At 44.9% G+C, this 13074-nt stretch overlaps 1 long non-coding RNA gene across 3 annotated transcripts in view; it reads right to left on the bottom strand.

Moving 5' to 3' along the window:
• The window catches only part of LOC119259844 (uncharacterized), a 102729-nt gene extending 91437 nt beyond the window's left edge, over nt 1-11292 (bottom strand). For 2 of the 3 annotated variants that reach the window (XR_005128584.2, XR_008554339.1), the window contains exons 1-2: nt 11182-11292; nt 10682-10812 (exon numbers count right to left, since the gene is read on the bottom strand). This is a non-coding gene — a long non-coding RNA (uncharacterized LOC119259844). The remainder of the gene's footprint in view (nt 1-10681; nt 10813-11181) is intronic. The other variant, XR_008554338.1, reaches the window with a different exon arrangement.
• Nucleotides 11293-13074: the final 1782 nt, after the last annotated feature.

The following is a 13074-nucleotide window of genomic DNA, read 5'->3' as shown; positions in this document are numbered from 1 at the left end:
TCGTCCTCCCAGACAAATATGCCGATGTGGATTTCATGTGGTGTGAGGCTTTCTAGCGATCAGAGTGGAACAAGCAGCCAGCTGCCCAGAGCAGGCATCAGCGTGAATTCACATCCCTCTCCTGCTCTCCCTCCCCTGCCTCAGTCCCCAGGGCTAGCTCCTTCTTTCTCTCAGGCTCTGTGGGCAAAACCAGGCTGAGCTCGGACAATTCCTGGGTGGCACATTTTTATGGTGGATGTCTCTTTTGCTCCTGTTCCCTTTTCTCTATTTCCTAATTATTCTTCCTGCTCTGATTATTATTTTGCCCTTTTTTCTCCAAGCTTATAATCAGCTCTTTAGGGCTAATTTTTCTGTTATGAGAATAATATGAAATTAGACGTAAGGGGAAAGAGTGGGGATGTGACCTTAAGTATTGCTGACAAAAATAACATACCCAACAGAGGGTCAGGGCGGAGACGTCAGGGGAGAGGCAGAGTCATTATTCCTCCTGGATGTTCCTCAGTCAGTTCAGAAATGGTTCTGCAGAAAAGGGCAGACTCCTGCACGGAGAAGGAGGGAGGGGGAAGAGGGGGACAGAGGGAGGGGAGGGCCCCTGCCCTCTTTTGTTCTCCAGCCTGATTTCTTAGATGGAGTGAGGAGCAGGGTCCCCTTCTGCTCCAGGTCTCCTGTTCAGTGGAGGTGCTAACTGGCTGGCAGACACAGGTGAAAGGCAGACTCTTGGGGAGCAGGAGAAGACAGGCAGGGTGACAAACCAAGTGTGAAGGCCCCTCACCGAGCTGCAGACGGCCGTTTGCCTGTGGCTCGGATGGCCAGTGCACTGGATGCACTGAGCTCCACAGCCCTTGTTAAGAAGCAGGGACAAAAGCTGAGAAGAATAATTTAAAAGCAGAAGAATGCACAAAAGCCCACTTGGATTATTTACATCACCACGTGGGACTCGGCCCCTGCGGTTTCCGTGTCTGCCTGCCGCGGGTGGGCCAGAACACTGGACCAGGTTATGATCAAGTCTCTGGGCATCTCCCCCTCCCCCCTCAGCGAGGCGGGTGGCAGACAGAAGTGTGTGCCCGTGGCCAGGCCAGTCTAGCACCATGCTGTGCTGGAAGCTCTGACAGTAAGGGGGACTCCACGGGGTGCCCCAGAATCTGATAACAAGGTTACCCTCTGAAACAAGCAGGTAAAGTCTTCATGAATTAGCACAAAAATAGTAAGAGAAGCCGCCTGATCCACCTAAGTCAAAGCAGAGCCCATACGGACAATTTTTAAATTTTCATCAATTGCTCTATTTTTATAGTGGTAAAAAACATATAATACAAAATTTATCATCTTAACCATTCTAAGTGGCTAGTGACAAGTGTACACACACATTGCTGTTCTAGAACTCTGCAAGTTTTTCATTTGGCAAGACAACCTCTGCAGTCCCCTTTCCTCTCCCTGCACCCCTACAGGCTCATTCTACTTCATGTTCCTAAGACTGAGGACTTGAGATACCTCATATAAGAGGGTCACATAGCATCAGCTTTTGTGACTAGTTTATTTCACTTAGCATAATATCTCCGGGCTCCATCTATATTGTGGTTTATGGCAAGATTACCTTCTTATTTCAAGGCCGAGTAATATTTCATTGTATAAATAATGGATAATTTTACTGGTGAAAGGTAAAAAGGGATGAACTTGGAAAATACAGCTGTGTGGATTCAGCTCCTGCCCAGGTAGAAAAAAACATTACTTCAAGTTGGCTCAAATAACTGAGATGGGTTATTATTCATTTTCTTATTTATTATTTACTTACTCATTTACCAAGTTTGTACCAAGACCCACCGTAACAGGGTGGCCCCCAGGAAAGTGGGAGGTTTCGAAATCTGTCCAGGTTCCCTGCCCGACCCAAGGGAGGGTGGAGCTGAGCAGGAAGAGAAGAAGCTGCAGAGGAGACTGAGGAAGGAAGGAAGAAGGATGGAGCCAGAAGGAGCCCTGGAGAAGGCACATGGGGCCGAGAGACACATGAAGAAACTGCGCTTGCCTTTTGGTCATGGACTGGGTGACACAGATGTGGGTGAGACCCGTGGGGAAGTGACAATGGAGGCTTTTATCTTGATGTTGATTTTGCTCTTTTCCTTCCGGGCTTGTCTGCTTGTTTCTGACCCTTTGCTGTGGGTGCCCACTGGAAGATGCTTTAGACTTGTGGTAGGCTTTGGGGCGTTGCTCTGGGCCAATCCCATTTGGATGGAGTTTTACCCACAAGGGGACGGGTAACTTTGGGTGCTTGATTTAGAAATTACATTCTTTGCCTTTCCTGTATTGTTTCCAAATTGTATTAAAGTTCCTTCCCATTAAAGTCTCATGTTTTGTGTTAATGCAGCTAATGGCAGAACCCTATATAGAATAGGTAGGTTTGCGGGGTTTGGGCTGCCCCTCTCCCTGCCCTGTAACACCACCATGTCCCAGGGTACTGACAGAGTCCCCACCTTCATGGTGCTTCCCCTGGCCCAGTGGGGAACAAACAAAAACCAATAAGCCCCCAATGACCCAATTAATGCCATAATTGAAAGGATATTGGGTGTAGGGAGAGCACAAGGGAAGGAAGCTCCCTAGTCTTGGGGAACTAGGAGTGGGGTTCACCAATTGAAGAGGGATGAGCAACAGAGTGGGAACAATTACAGATACAGAAGTTCAGAGGACACACCTGATGATATGGAATAAGAACTACCTAGTACCACCTACAAACTGTCCTTGCCTCCCAAAGGATAGTCTTGAATCTAATGAAATCTCTAGGTCAGAGTTTTTCAATCTCAACACTATAGATACTTGGGGCCAGACAATTCTTAGTTGTAGGGAGAAGGGGCAGCCCTATGTACTGTAGAATGTTTAGCAACATCCATGGTCTCTAACTACCAATGTCCATGAGAGACCAAATCTCTCCAGATACTGTCAAATGTCCTTGCAGTTTAAAAAATTACCCCCTAGTTAAAAAACACTACTGTAGGGCCTCCCTAGTGGCGCAGGCAGTTGAGCACAGCTCTGTGAAGCTGTCCGCAGCCTCTGCAGTGCCGGTTCTATACCAGCCGGCCTCGGAGCAACTCACATGGTGAGCAGACCTCTCTTGTCTCACCCACTGCTCCCCTCAGCAGTGTATTTCATCAGTCTGCCTGTTCTGTTCCCCACTATGTCTCTGGTGAATCCTCTCAACCTCCTGCATATCTGGCCTGTACCCCAGCTCTTGCATAAATAAAATAAATCTTTAAAAAAAAAAAAACACTACAATAACAGAAAGTTTAGAAGTAGTTAGGACTTCAGGAGTGATTTGATCAGGGCTCTCATCCTTTTTTTCCCCTGCATTTCTTTCATTAATTTTCCTGTCCCTGTGTCAGCATCACCCCAAATCTGGTTTTGTTGAAGGTATCAAAGTGCTGCAGAAGCTCCAGGCCTCACAGTCATATTTGCTGACCAGAAAAACAGTTTCTTTTCCCCCAACTACTGAGCGAACATAGGTCTGACTTCACCTAATTGAGCTAACGGAAATCCTGTGTGCTTTCTTAGCCCCATCTCTGCGGTCAGGAGAAAGGCCTATTGACTGTATTGGGCTCACATTATATGTCTATCCCAAAATCAACTTCTTCATTTATTTTTAAAATGTTTGATGTCTATTATAGTCAACTCTGTGTCTTACTGTAAATTCTCTTTTCTCTTTAAGCTAGTTTGAAGATGGTTCTGTTATTTGCAACCAACAATAAAGTTTTAAAAACACAGATTACACATGAAGCATTTTAAGAGGGGGCCTGAATATCAGGATAAATCTCAAATCGGTCCTCGTGCAACGGTACATTGAATAAGCAAAATGCCTAAATGATAGTGATGTCTCGACTACAGCAGCATCATTTACCGTCTCCCATTATCCCTTCAAATTTTACTTAGAAGGTATCCCTTCCTCAGATGAAAATTCCACCAGTTTTTGTGTAATTGTTGCAGGTGTTACCCATTTATGGGTCAGAGACAATCCTAAATCACTATACATCCCAAATATAGTCTCAACTCCAAAATTAAGACACCCAGTCAGCATTTGGAACAGACTTATACTTAAGAATATTTGAGATATGCTTATACTTGAAAAGTATTCATTGTTTCTCTAAAATTCTAACCTAGCTGAGCATCCTGTATTTTATCTGACAGCCCAACTCTTCGGCTACCTGAGTGCCCTCACAGCAGGCTGCTGGTTTCCCCCAGATGGGTGATCTGAGAGAGAGCAAGGAGAAAGTCTTAATGTCCTTTATGACCTAGCCTTGAAGGAATGTTTACGTCCACTATATTCTATGTTCATTAGAAATAAATCACTACACCGAGCCCACATCCAAGCAGAGGGGAATTAAGCATCACCTCTTGAAAGAAGAGGTATAGAAGAATTTGTTAATGTGAGGGGAATTAAGCATCACTTCTTGAAAGAAGAAGTATAGAAGAATGTGTTAATGTGTTTTAAACCACAGTAATCCCACATCCACTTCCCTGCCCAGCCCCCCCATCTGGTGCTAGAGACACACACTCCTGAGCCCTACAACCTTCAGCTGTGAGTGTCAGAGCACACGCAGCCACATTCTCCTGGCTCTGCCCAAAGCAGCCAGACTCCTTCCCTGGCCGCTAGGTTCACAGAGAGCATCCACTCTCTGCTGGAGTCGGCCCTGATCTTCTGTGTAGTCATGGAAAACACTTGTCAAAGTTCTTCGAGTGGTCCCCAGCCTGCGGTTAGAAGAAAGCATGCCCAAATCCTCCCCAGAAAAGGGATGTTGGGGGCCCAGAGCACAGCAACAACTCTTTACAAAGAAATCCCTTCAAGTCTTGTTCTTGTCTTTCTCTCCTATTTTACAGGATATCTGAAGGTCAAGAAGCAGGTCCCCAGAGACTGCCTTTGAAAGTTTGTTGATGCAGAATTATCTCCCACTCACTCTGCAGGAAAGTCTCAACCTTCCATTTTTCATATCAGTGTATAAAATAATTCAGGACAAAGAAAGCACCATGAACAAGAAGAGGGAGGGTCTGGTCACAAAGCATGTGGATTTGAGAAAAATCTTAAGTTAGATACTCACTGTGTATCACATGCCAAAAATCATTCTAGATACGATACACCAATAAAAAAATAATTTTATAATTAGAAAATGTTTAAGAGTATACTTAATTGATTTTGAAATAATAGAGAACCTTCCAAGCCTAAAGGCAGTGGGGTAGGGGGAGAGGTGGGAGAAGTGTAATAGGTTTAACATTTCTTTTTAACAAAAATACTTAATAGATATAGAGAACTTACTGCTAAATTGAACCTCAGAAAATCCTCCCCTAGGATCAGAGGCAGTAAAAACCCCAAGCAATCTATTTCCATGTTATGTGGATCCAAAAAATCTTTCTGCAATATTCCACCAGTCACTTTGAAATGAACCAAAAAAAAAAAAAAAACATGTTCTAAACTCTGCAGTGAGGTTACTGTTTTCCATCATGTGGAGATCATATTTACAATCAGTACAGCTGAGAGCAGGATATGTGTTTTGCTTATTCATTTCACAAAATCAAGTATGAGACTCTGTCTGCACTGCTCCAGGCTGTCGGGACCCCTGGTAAACCAGATCATAACCTCCCTCCCCAATATGTTCACCTTCTTCGGAAGTAGAGAGAGACTAGATAAATACAGAAATTAACAGACACTTTTGTCCTGTGATCATAGTTTTACATTGAATTGTTTTCACAATTTAGTAGAAGAATCAATTGAAAGCTGTGGTTCTCAACCTTGACTGAACTTTGGACTTATGTGGGGTACCTTAAAAATGCTGATGCCTGGACACCATTCCCCGAGATCCTGACATCCCTCGTCCGGGGCATCCGGATGTTTAAAAAAATTTCTCAGGTTATGCTGGAGTGCAGCCTGATTGAGTCACTGAAAAGGGTTTATATAAGAAATTACCACTAGATGTCACTGTCCCCAAAGTTTTGAACAGAAACTATTTCAAGTAGCCAAAAATTAGAAATCTGCAAACATTTCTACCCACCGCCAGATTTTGGACCCAAGGAAAGGCCCAGTGAAAAATAGTTCCTCAATTTCTCTTTGCCCTGAATGAGGCAAGTCACCCAAAACCCAGGTGTATTAATTTACTAGTGCTGCCATAACAAAATACTACAAACTGGGTGACTGAAACAGAAATGTATTTTCTCGCAATTCTGGAAGCTGAAAGTCCAGAAATCAGTCAAGAATGATATCTTCTGAGGTCTCTGTTTTTGGCTGTCTTTTCACTGTGTCCTTACATTGTCATCTCTGTCTGTGTTGTTTGTGTCCTCATCTCTCCTGCTTAGAGGGCATCAGTCACATTGAATGGGAGCCTGCCTCACTGACTCAATTTAATTTCAATACTCTGTAAAGGCCCAAGCCCCAAACACAGTTACATTCAGAGGTACTGGAAGCTAGGGCTTCAACATATGAATTTTGAAGGGACATAATTCAATCAACAAGACCAGAAAATCAGTGTCAAGCCAATCCAGTTGATTAATTGCAGAACAGTTTCCTCAGCATCCACAGTTTTTACACATCTCTCACAGGTGACTATGCAGAGGTAGTTGCATTTCTTTTTGAGTTCCTTTCCAAAGGTCATACCTGTTATTCAGTTTTACTTCAAAGTCTTCTAAATTGCCACCAAACACTTAGAATTAAAATATTTATTTGGATGTTCCAGTCAAAAAATGGGCAGAAGAGCTAAAAAGAAACTTCTCTGAAGAGGAAATGCAAATGGCCAACAGGCATATGAAAAAATGTTCAACATCACTTGTAATCAGGGAAATGCAAATCAAAACTACCATGCGATACCCTCTTACACCAGTGAGAATGGCACATATGAAAAAACTAGCAACAACAAATGTTGGCAAAGATGTGGAGAAAAAGGAACTCTTCTGCACTGTTGGTGGGAGTGCAAACTGGTCCAACCACTATGGAGAGCTGTGTGGAGATTTCTGACCTACTAAATATAGAGCTTCCATAGGATCCAGCAATTCCACTCCTAGGTATTTACCCAAAGGACACAGAAACATCAATTCCAAAGGGCACCTGCACCCCTATGTTTATAGCAGCACTATTTACAATAGCTAAGATATGGAAACAGCCCAAATGCCCAAAAATAGATGACTGGATCAAGAAGATGTGGTACATATACACCATGGAATACTACTCAGCATTCAAAAAAGATAAACACATGCAATTTGCAGCAACATGGATGGCGTTGGAAGGGATCATGCTCAGCGAAATAAGCCAGAAAGAAAAAGAAAAATACCGGATGGTCTCACTCATAGCAGGAATCTAGAAAACTTAAATAAGGGACCAGGAAAATGAATAACTATAAGAAAGCGAAAATCAAAATCAACAAAAAACTATGAACCAGAGACACTTTTTGGGGGTGGGGGGTGGGAGGGGAGGGATTGGGGTCAGAATGGGGGGGTTGCAATTGTATGGGGAATATAAAAATAAAATTTATTATTATAAAAAAAACTTATAAAAAAATATTTATTTGGATGTTAACCCAAATTCCTGAGCCAGGGCACTAGAGCTAAAAAAAAAAAAAAAAAAAAAAAAAAAAAAAAGACAACAACCCAAAGACGGAGAATAGAGTCATATTGTGTCGTACTGTGATTACTGTGGTAGTTCCATTGTTATTTTCATAACACAAGTGATACATATATACATTGAGCAAAAATTAGGAAACACAATATAAAAAATTAAAGTCATCCAAAACTCCACTACCCAAGCAACACTTAGAATATTCCCCCCAAGACTGTTCCTTACTGCATGTGTGTGACTTTAAAAAAAGGAATCACATGGTTTTGTGACTGGCTTTTCTGCACATAACAAAATACCCTGAGCGCTTTTCCATGCCAATATTAATTTGGTGGAAATCTGAAAGAAGGGGCTATCTGATCGTTTTATGTACTTATATATTTAGATAAAAGTTATGCATGTCCACAACTAAAATTTTAAACCAGGGTGGAGAGTATAAAAGAAAACTCTTCTCTATTCCCACCCCATTCCCCAAACTCTTGGTTCTAAGACAAAATATTCACTTAGATCTCTGTGCACTTTGCCCCCCATCTCCTGAGTGTGCCACTGTGTTTCAGCTGCTGAGAGCTGTGACATAAGGCTTGCCAGACGTCACCACCACACACACACACACACACACAGGCACACACATGCTTACAGCTGCCATCGGGGCATCTGGATCCCACCACCAAGGTCACCCCTCAAGAGCCTTCTGGAGACTCTTCAGGGTTGTTTGGACAGAGACATGATTCCTTTGACAGTTAACATGCTCCCACATGTTTTTCTGTCTGGTGAAACCATTCCCGCCCACTGAACACTACCCAAGAGGAGGCTCTAGAACTGCGCCCGCCAATAAAGAATCGCTAGAAGCGTATGGTGACTTACAATTAAATTAGTTAAAATAAAAAATTCACCAAACCGTTGAGGACTGGTGCCCCTTCTCCTGCACCCTCTTGCTGTTACTGAGCAACCACCAACCCTGCATCACAAGTGGTTCCCCGCTATCCAGGGGTGCAGTGGGCAGCAGCTAGCAAGCCTCGGTCTTACCACAATGTCTAGAGTCAACTCAGCTCTCAGGACTCTGTCTTTAAAACTGATTAACTGCCTCCCCATTTGCTTCCTTGTTGAAGAGGAGCCTCTGGAGACTGAGAGGAGTCTGAGTGGTATGAGCACAGCCAGGAGAGGCCAGCAAGGAGGTGTCCCCCAGAGTAAGGACTCCCAGCTGCAACCCCCCTCTCGGCTTCTCGTCCACATTCCCAGCCCTCACAACCAGCTCCTCAGCTTCTCTCCCAAAGTGGCAAACCCGACTGGAGTCACAGGCCCAGACCAGAACTGAACACGCCTGCCTGAAGTGGGAGGAGCAAAAGCCTCCCAGCTGCCCAAGCTCATGGGCACCAGCAGCCCGAGGAGCAGGGAGGAATTCCAGCTGTCAGAACCTTCATGCTGAGCCCTTGGGGGAGGGATTTACTCAGAAGAGAAGGGCTCACACACCAAAAACAAACCAAAATACAACTTTAGGACATGCTGAGCTGAAGAGAAATTTCCCTGAGCTTCTCCTGGCAGGAACGTTTCTAAACCGTTGCCCAAAAACTCCTGTGGCAGCTCTTTGTGTCCCTGAAGACTGTGTGTGCTCCCATCTCAGCGTGTGTGGGTCACTATGGCTGAGTAATGCTGCAGTAATAAACAACCCCTCATCTTCAGCAGCTTAACACAAGCTTTATTTCTCACCATTGCGACCTGTTGGGTCACCGGGAGTGCTGTTGGGGAATTCCGAGCATTCCAGTCACTGCAGGTTAAAGGATACTCCATCAGCTGAGGGCCCTGCAGGTTCTCACGCTGGCAGGATGCAGAGATGCGAAAGAGCTACTGACTGCCCCAGGGGTCTCCTGTGATAGCCTTCCTGCTCAGTATTCAGAGCTTTCTCCTCAGCCTCTTTCCATTGCTGCCACTATTTGCAAAGGAACTGTTGCTGGAAATGCCACATCTGCTGCCTGTCACTACCAAGAACCAATAGGCAGAGAGAGGGACTGAATCTGTAAGGAGTGCATTTATTTAGAGAGCTGCCAGGGGTCTGAGAAGGGGGGGGGGGGGAGGGGTGCCGCATAGAGCCTGTCACAACAGCCCATCACAGTAGATGCTCCTCACATCCTTCACATTCAGCCCCCAGAACCTAGCAGCCTCAAGGTTATCTCGACCCTGGTACATCTCTTGACATCAATGACCATCACTCCTTTAGGCATCTTTGGGGCAGGAATTTCAGTTTACAGCAAGAGTTTTCATTTAAAGAAAGTGGATCATTAGTCTTGTAGTGTGTAAGTGCAGCCTGTGCTATATATGTGTAGGCTTCTGTACTAGGTATGGTGCTCCCTTCCTCCCTAGCCTGTGTCAGTACCATTCACAGCAATTAAAAAAATGCAGATTTATTTAAAAAAAAAAGCACCAACCTCCTGTGGCAGCAGGGGTGCTCCTGTAGGTGGAGAGTGCCAGCCACACAGGGGCTCCCTGCACCCTCAGGCCTCCCACACTCTCATGGGTGAGGGAGAAACCAAATAAATACCTTCCACCGAACCCGAAACCAGCCAGAAACACCTCTCCCGGCAGCATATTCAAGACAGAGTGTTTTCACAGCAAATGAAATAGATCTCCCGGAAAAAGCTTTGCTGAGAAATTTTCTTCCAAGTTTAAGCACCAGTTGAGCACGTTTCATAGTTTCAAGGTCCCAGAAGCAAGTTTTTCTCATTTTTCATTTTTCCTCACTTTTCCTCTTTCCTGCCCTGCCAATAGCCCTTGCTAAGAGGACTGCATCAAAAATGGCAGCTTGGACATCTTTAAAAGCTCCAAATTTGCTCACTGCATAACCCCATGGCCCTCTGGAAGGGAGCCAGCCTCACTCTGCAGCACAGCACCCCGGAAGGCAGGGGCAGGTGAAGCACAGCTGATAGCAGACCCCTGCGGCCCCCTCACCTAGGTGGTGGCTGGTGGCACGGGGTCTCTGCAGGTAAAAATCCTGAGGAAGAGAGCCCACAGGGCCTGGAATGCTCTATGTCCTCCAAGTTCACTGTCCACCCAGCGCAGGGGTCTCGGGAAGCAGCATCCCGCGTGCCCCGGCCCCCTCCCATAAGGAAAACTCACCGTGGGTGAGCTCTTTCATGTCCTTGGCCTCTAGAACAAGAGCAGGTTAGTCAGCAGCCATCACCCAGATGTCAGGGAGAAACAGGAGGCAGCATGGTGGTCTGAGGCTCAGCAGGAACTCAGAGGAAGGCCTGAGACAAAGAAGAAGGAACGGCTCCAAGTGTCATTTTGGACACAAAATTCCCAAGAGCCCAACCCACACACTAAACCATTAAACAAAAAGCTTTAAACCATTGCACAGGCAGGGAACTTCAGCCTTCTGCAGGACAAAGAAAGGAAACAAAATCCAAAATGGTCAGCTGGTCTGTCTGTCTGTCTGTCTGTCTGTCTGTCTGGAGAAGCTAGCTCTTGGCCTGAACACCCCTTGCTAAGGAGACTGGATCAGAGGCTAATGGATGAGTGTGAGTCAGATGCATGTGGTTTGTCTGATATAATATTGGCCCACACAAGGTTTTTAAATTTTGAAATAATTGCTGATATTTGAGATCAAGCAATATCACTTTTTTAAAAAATGCAGATCATCTCTTCTCTTGAAAAAGCTGCTCTTTGGCTCTGTGGGGTTCACCTCTGGGCTAGAGCAGAGTCATAGCTGCCCCACTGAAGAGCCACCCACTCCCACTCTCCCTGGACCCTCCACCTTAGTCACAGGCCACTCTCTCAGCTGTGGCTGTGACTGTGACACTCCAGCCACATCACAGTGTCATCTCTCCACTAGTGATGGGCTGTAGCCCTGTCCTGTCTGGCTGCACCCCAGGGCAGTTAGAAGTCATGACAGTCTATGCCTGCTGACCAAAGGGCAGACTCAGGGGAGGCGCAGAGGGACTTATGGAGAGGGTTCACCTAAGAAGCCTAGGTTGCTGCCCCCCAAGAAGAGGAGGTGGTGGGACTGCTCTGTCAATATCAACATGAGCCTCCATTGAGGCTGGGGCCATTCGCTCGTCCCTCAGGTAAGAAAAAGCCCCGTGAGATGTCCAGGCCGTGCCTAAGGGAAGGAGGCTGCTATGCCCTGTCCTGCTCACACCACAGCCTCAGCCCATTGGGCTACAGGACAAGTGGCACCCCGGGGGGGCAGGGTTGTTACAGATCAGTTGATGACCAGGTTCAGTGAAGCCTAGGGACAGCAGAGGGGTCACCTCTCAAGTCCCCCACATTCTCAATCAGGGGCTTGATTGAGAAGAGGGTAATAAGGATTACTTACAAGAGTGTTTACACAGCTCTTAAAAGATGGTCGCTATATGCAAAAGAATGAAGCTTGACTACTACCTCACACCATGCACAAAAACCAACTCAAAATGGATTAAAGAACTAGACATAAGACCTGAAACCATAAAATACATAGAAGGAAATATAGGCGAAACACTACATGATATGCACATCAAAGACATCTTTACAGACACATCACCCAAAGCAGTGATAGTGAAGGCAAAGATAAACAGCTGGGACTACATCAAATTAAAGAGCTTCTGCACAGCAAAAGAGACAATAACAAAAACAGAGAAAAACCCCACCGACTGGGAGAACATTTTTGCACACAACACTAATGATAAAGGACTGATCACAAAAATCTGCAAAGAGCTGATGAGACTCAACAACAACAAAGAAAATAATCCAGTCAAAAAATGGGCAGAAGAGCTAAAAAGAAACTTCTCTGAAGAGGAAATGCAAATGGCCAACAGGCATATGAAAACATGTTCAACATCACTTGTAATCAGGGAAATGCAAATCAAAACTACAATGAGATACCATCTTACACCAGTGAGAACGGCACATATTAAAAAAAAACTAGCAACAACAAATGTTGGCGAGGTTGTGGAGAAAAAGTGCAAACTGGTCCAACCACTATGAAGAGCTGTGTGGAGATTTCTTGACCTACGAAACATAGAGCTTCCATAGGATCCAGCAATTCCACTCCTAGGTATTTACCCAAAGGACACAGAAACATCAATTCCAAAGAGCACCCGCACCCCTATGTTTATAGCAGCACTGTTTACAATAGCTAAGCTTCGGAAACAACCCAAATGCCCAAAAACAGATGACTGGATCAAGAAGATGTGGTACATATACACCATGGAATATTACTCAGCATTCAAAAAAGATAAACACATGCAATTTGCAGCAACATGGATGGCGCTTGGAAGGGATCATGCTCAGCGAAATAAGCCAGAAAGAAAAAGAAAAATACAGGATGGTCTCACTCATAGCAGGAATCTAGAAAACTTAAATAAGGGACCAGGAAAAAGAATAAATATATGAAAGAAAATATAAAAATCAACAAACAACTATGAACCAGAGACACTCTATGGGGGATGAGGGACGGGGAAAGGAGGGATTGGGGTCAAAATAAGGGGGTTGTAATTGTATGGGGAATATAAAAATAAAATTCAAATAATAAG

The sequence above is a fragment of the Talpa occidentalis genome, unplaced genomic scaffold (assembly GCF_014898055.3).
Source record: "Talpa occidentalis isolate TD23 unplaced genomic scaffold, MPIMG_talOcc4v2.1 talOcc4.5, whole genome shotgun sequence".
Lineage (NCBI taxonomy): Eukaryota > Metazoa > Chordata > Mammalia > Eulipotyphla > Talpidae > Talpa > Talpa occidentalis.
This window is presented reverse-complemented; position numbering and strand designations above follow the sequence as displayed.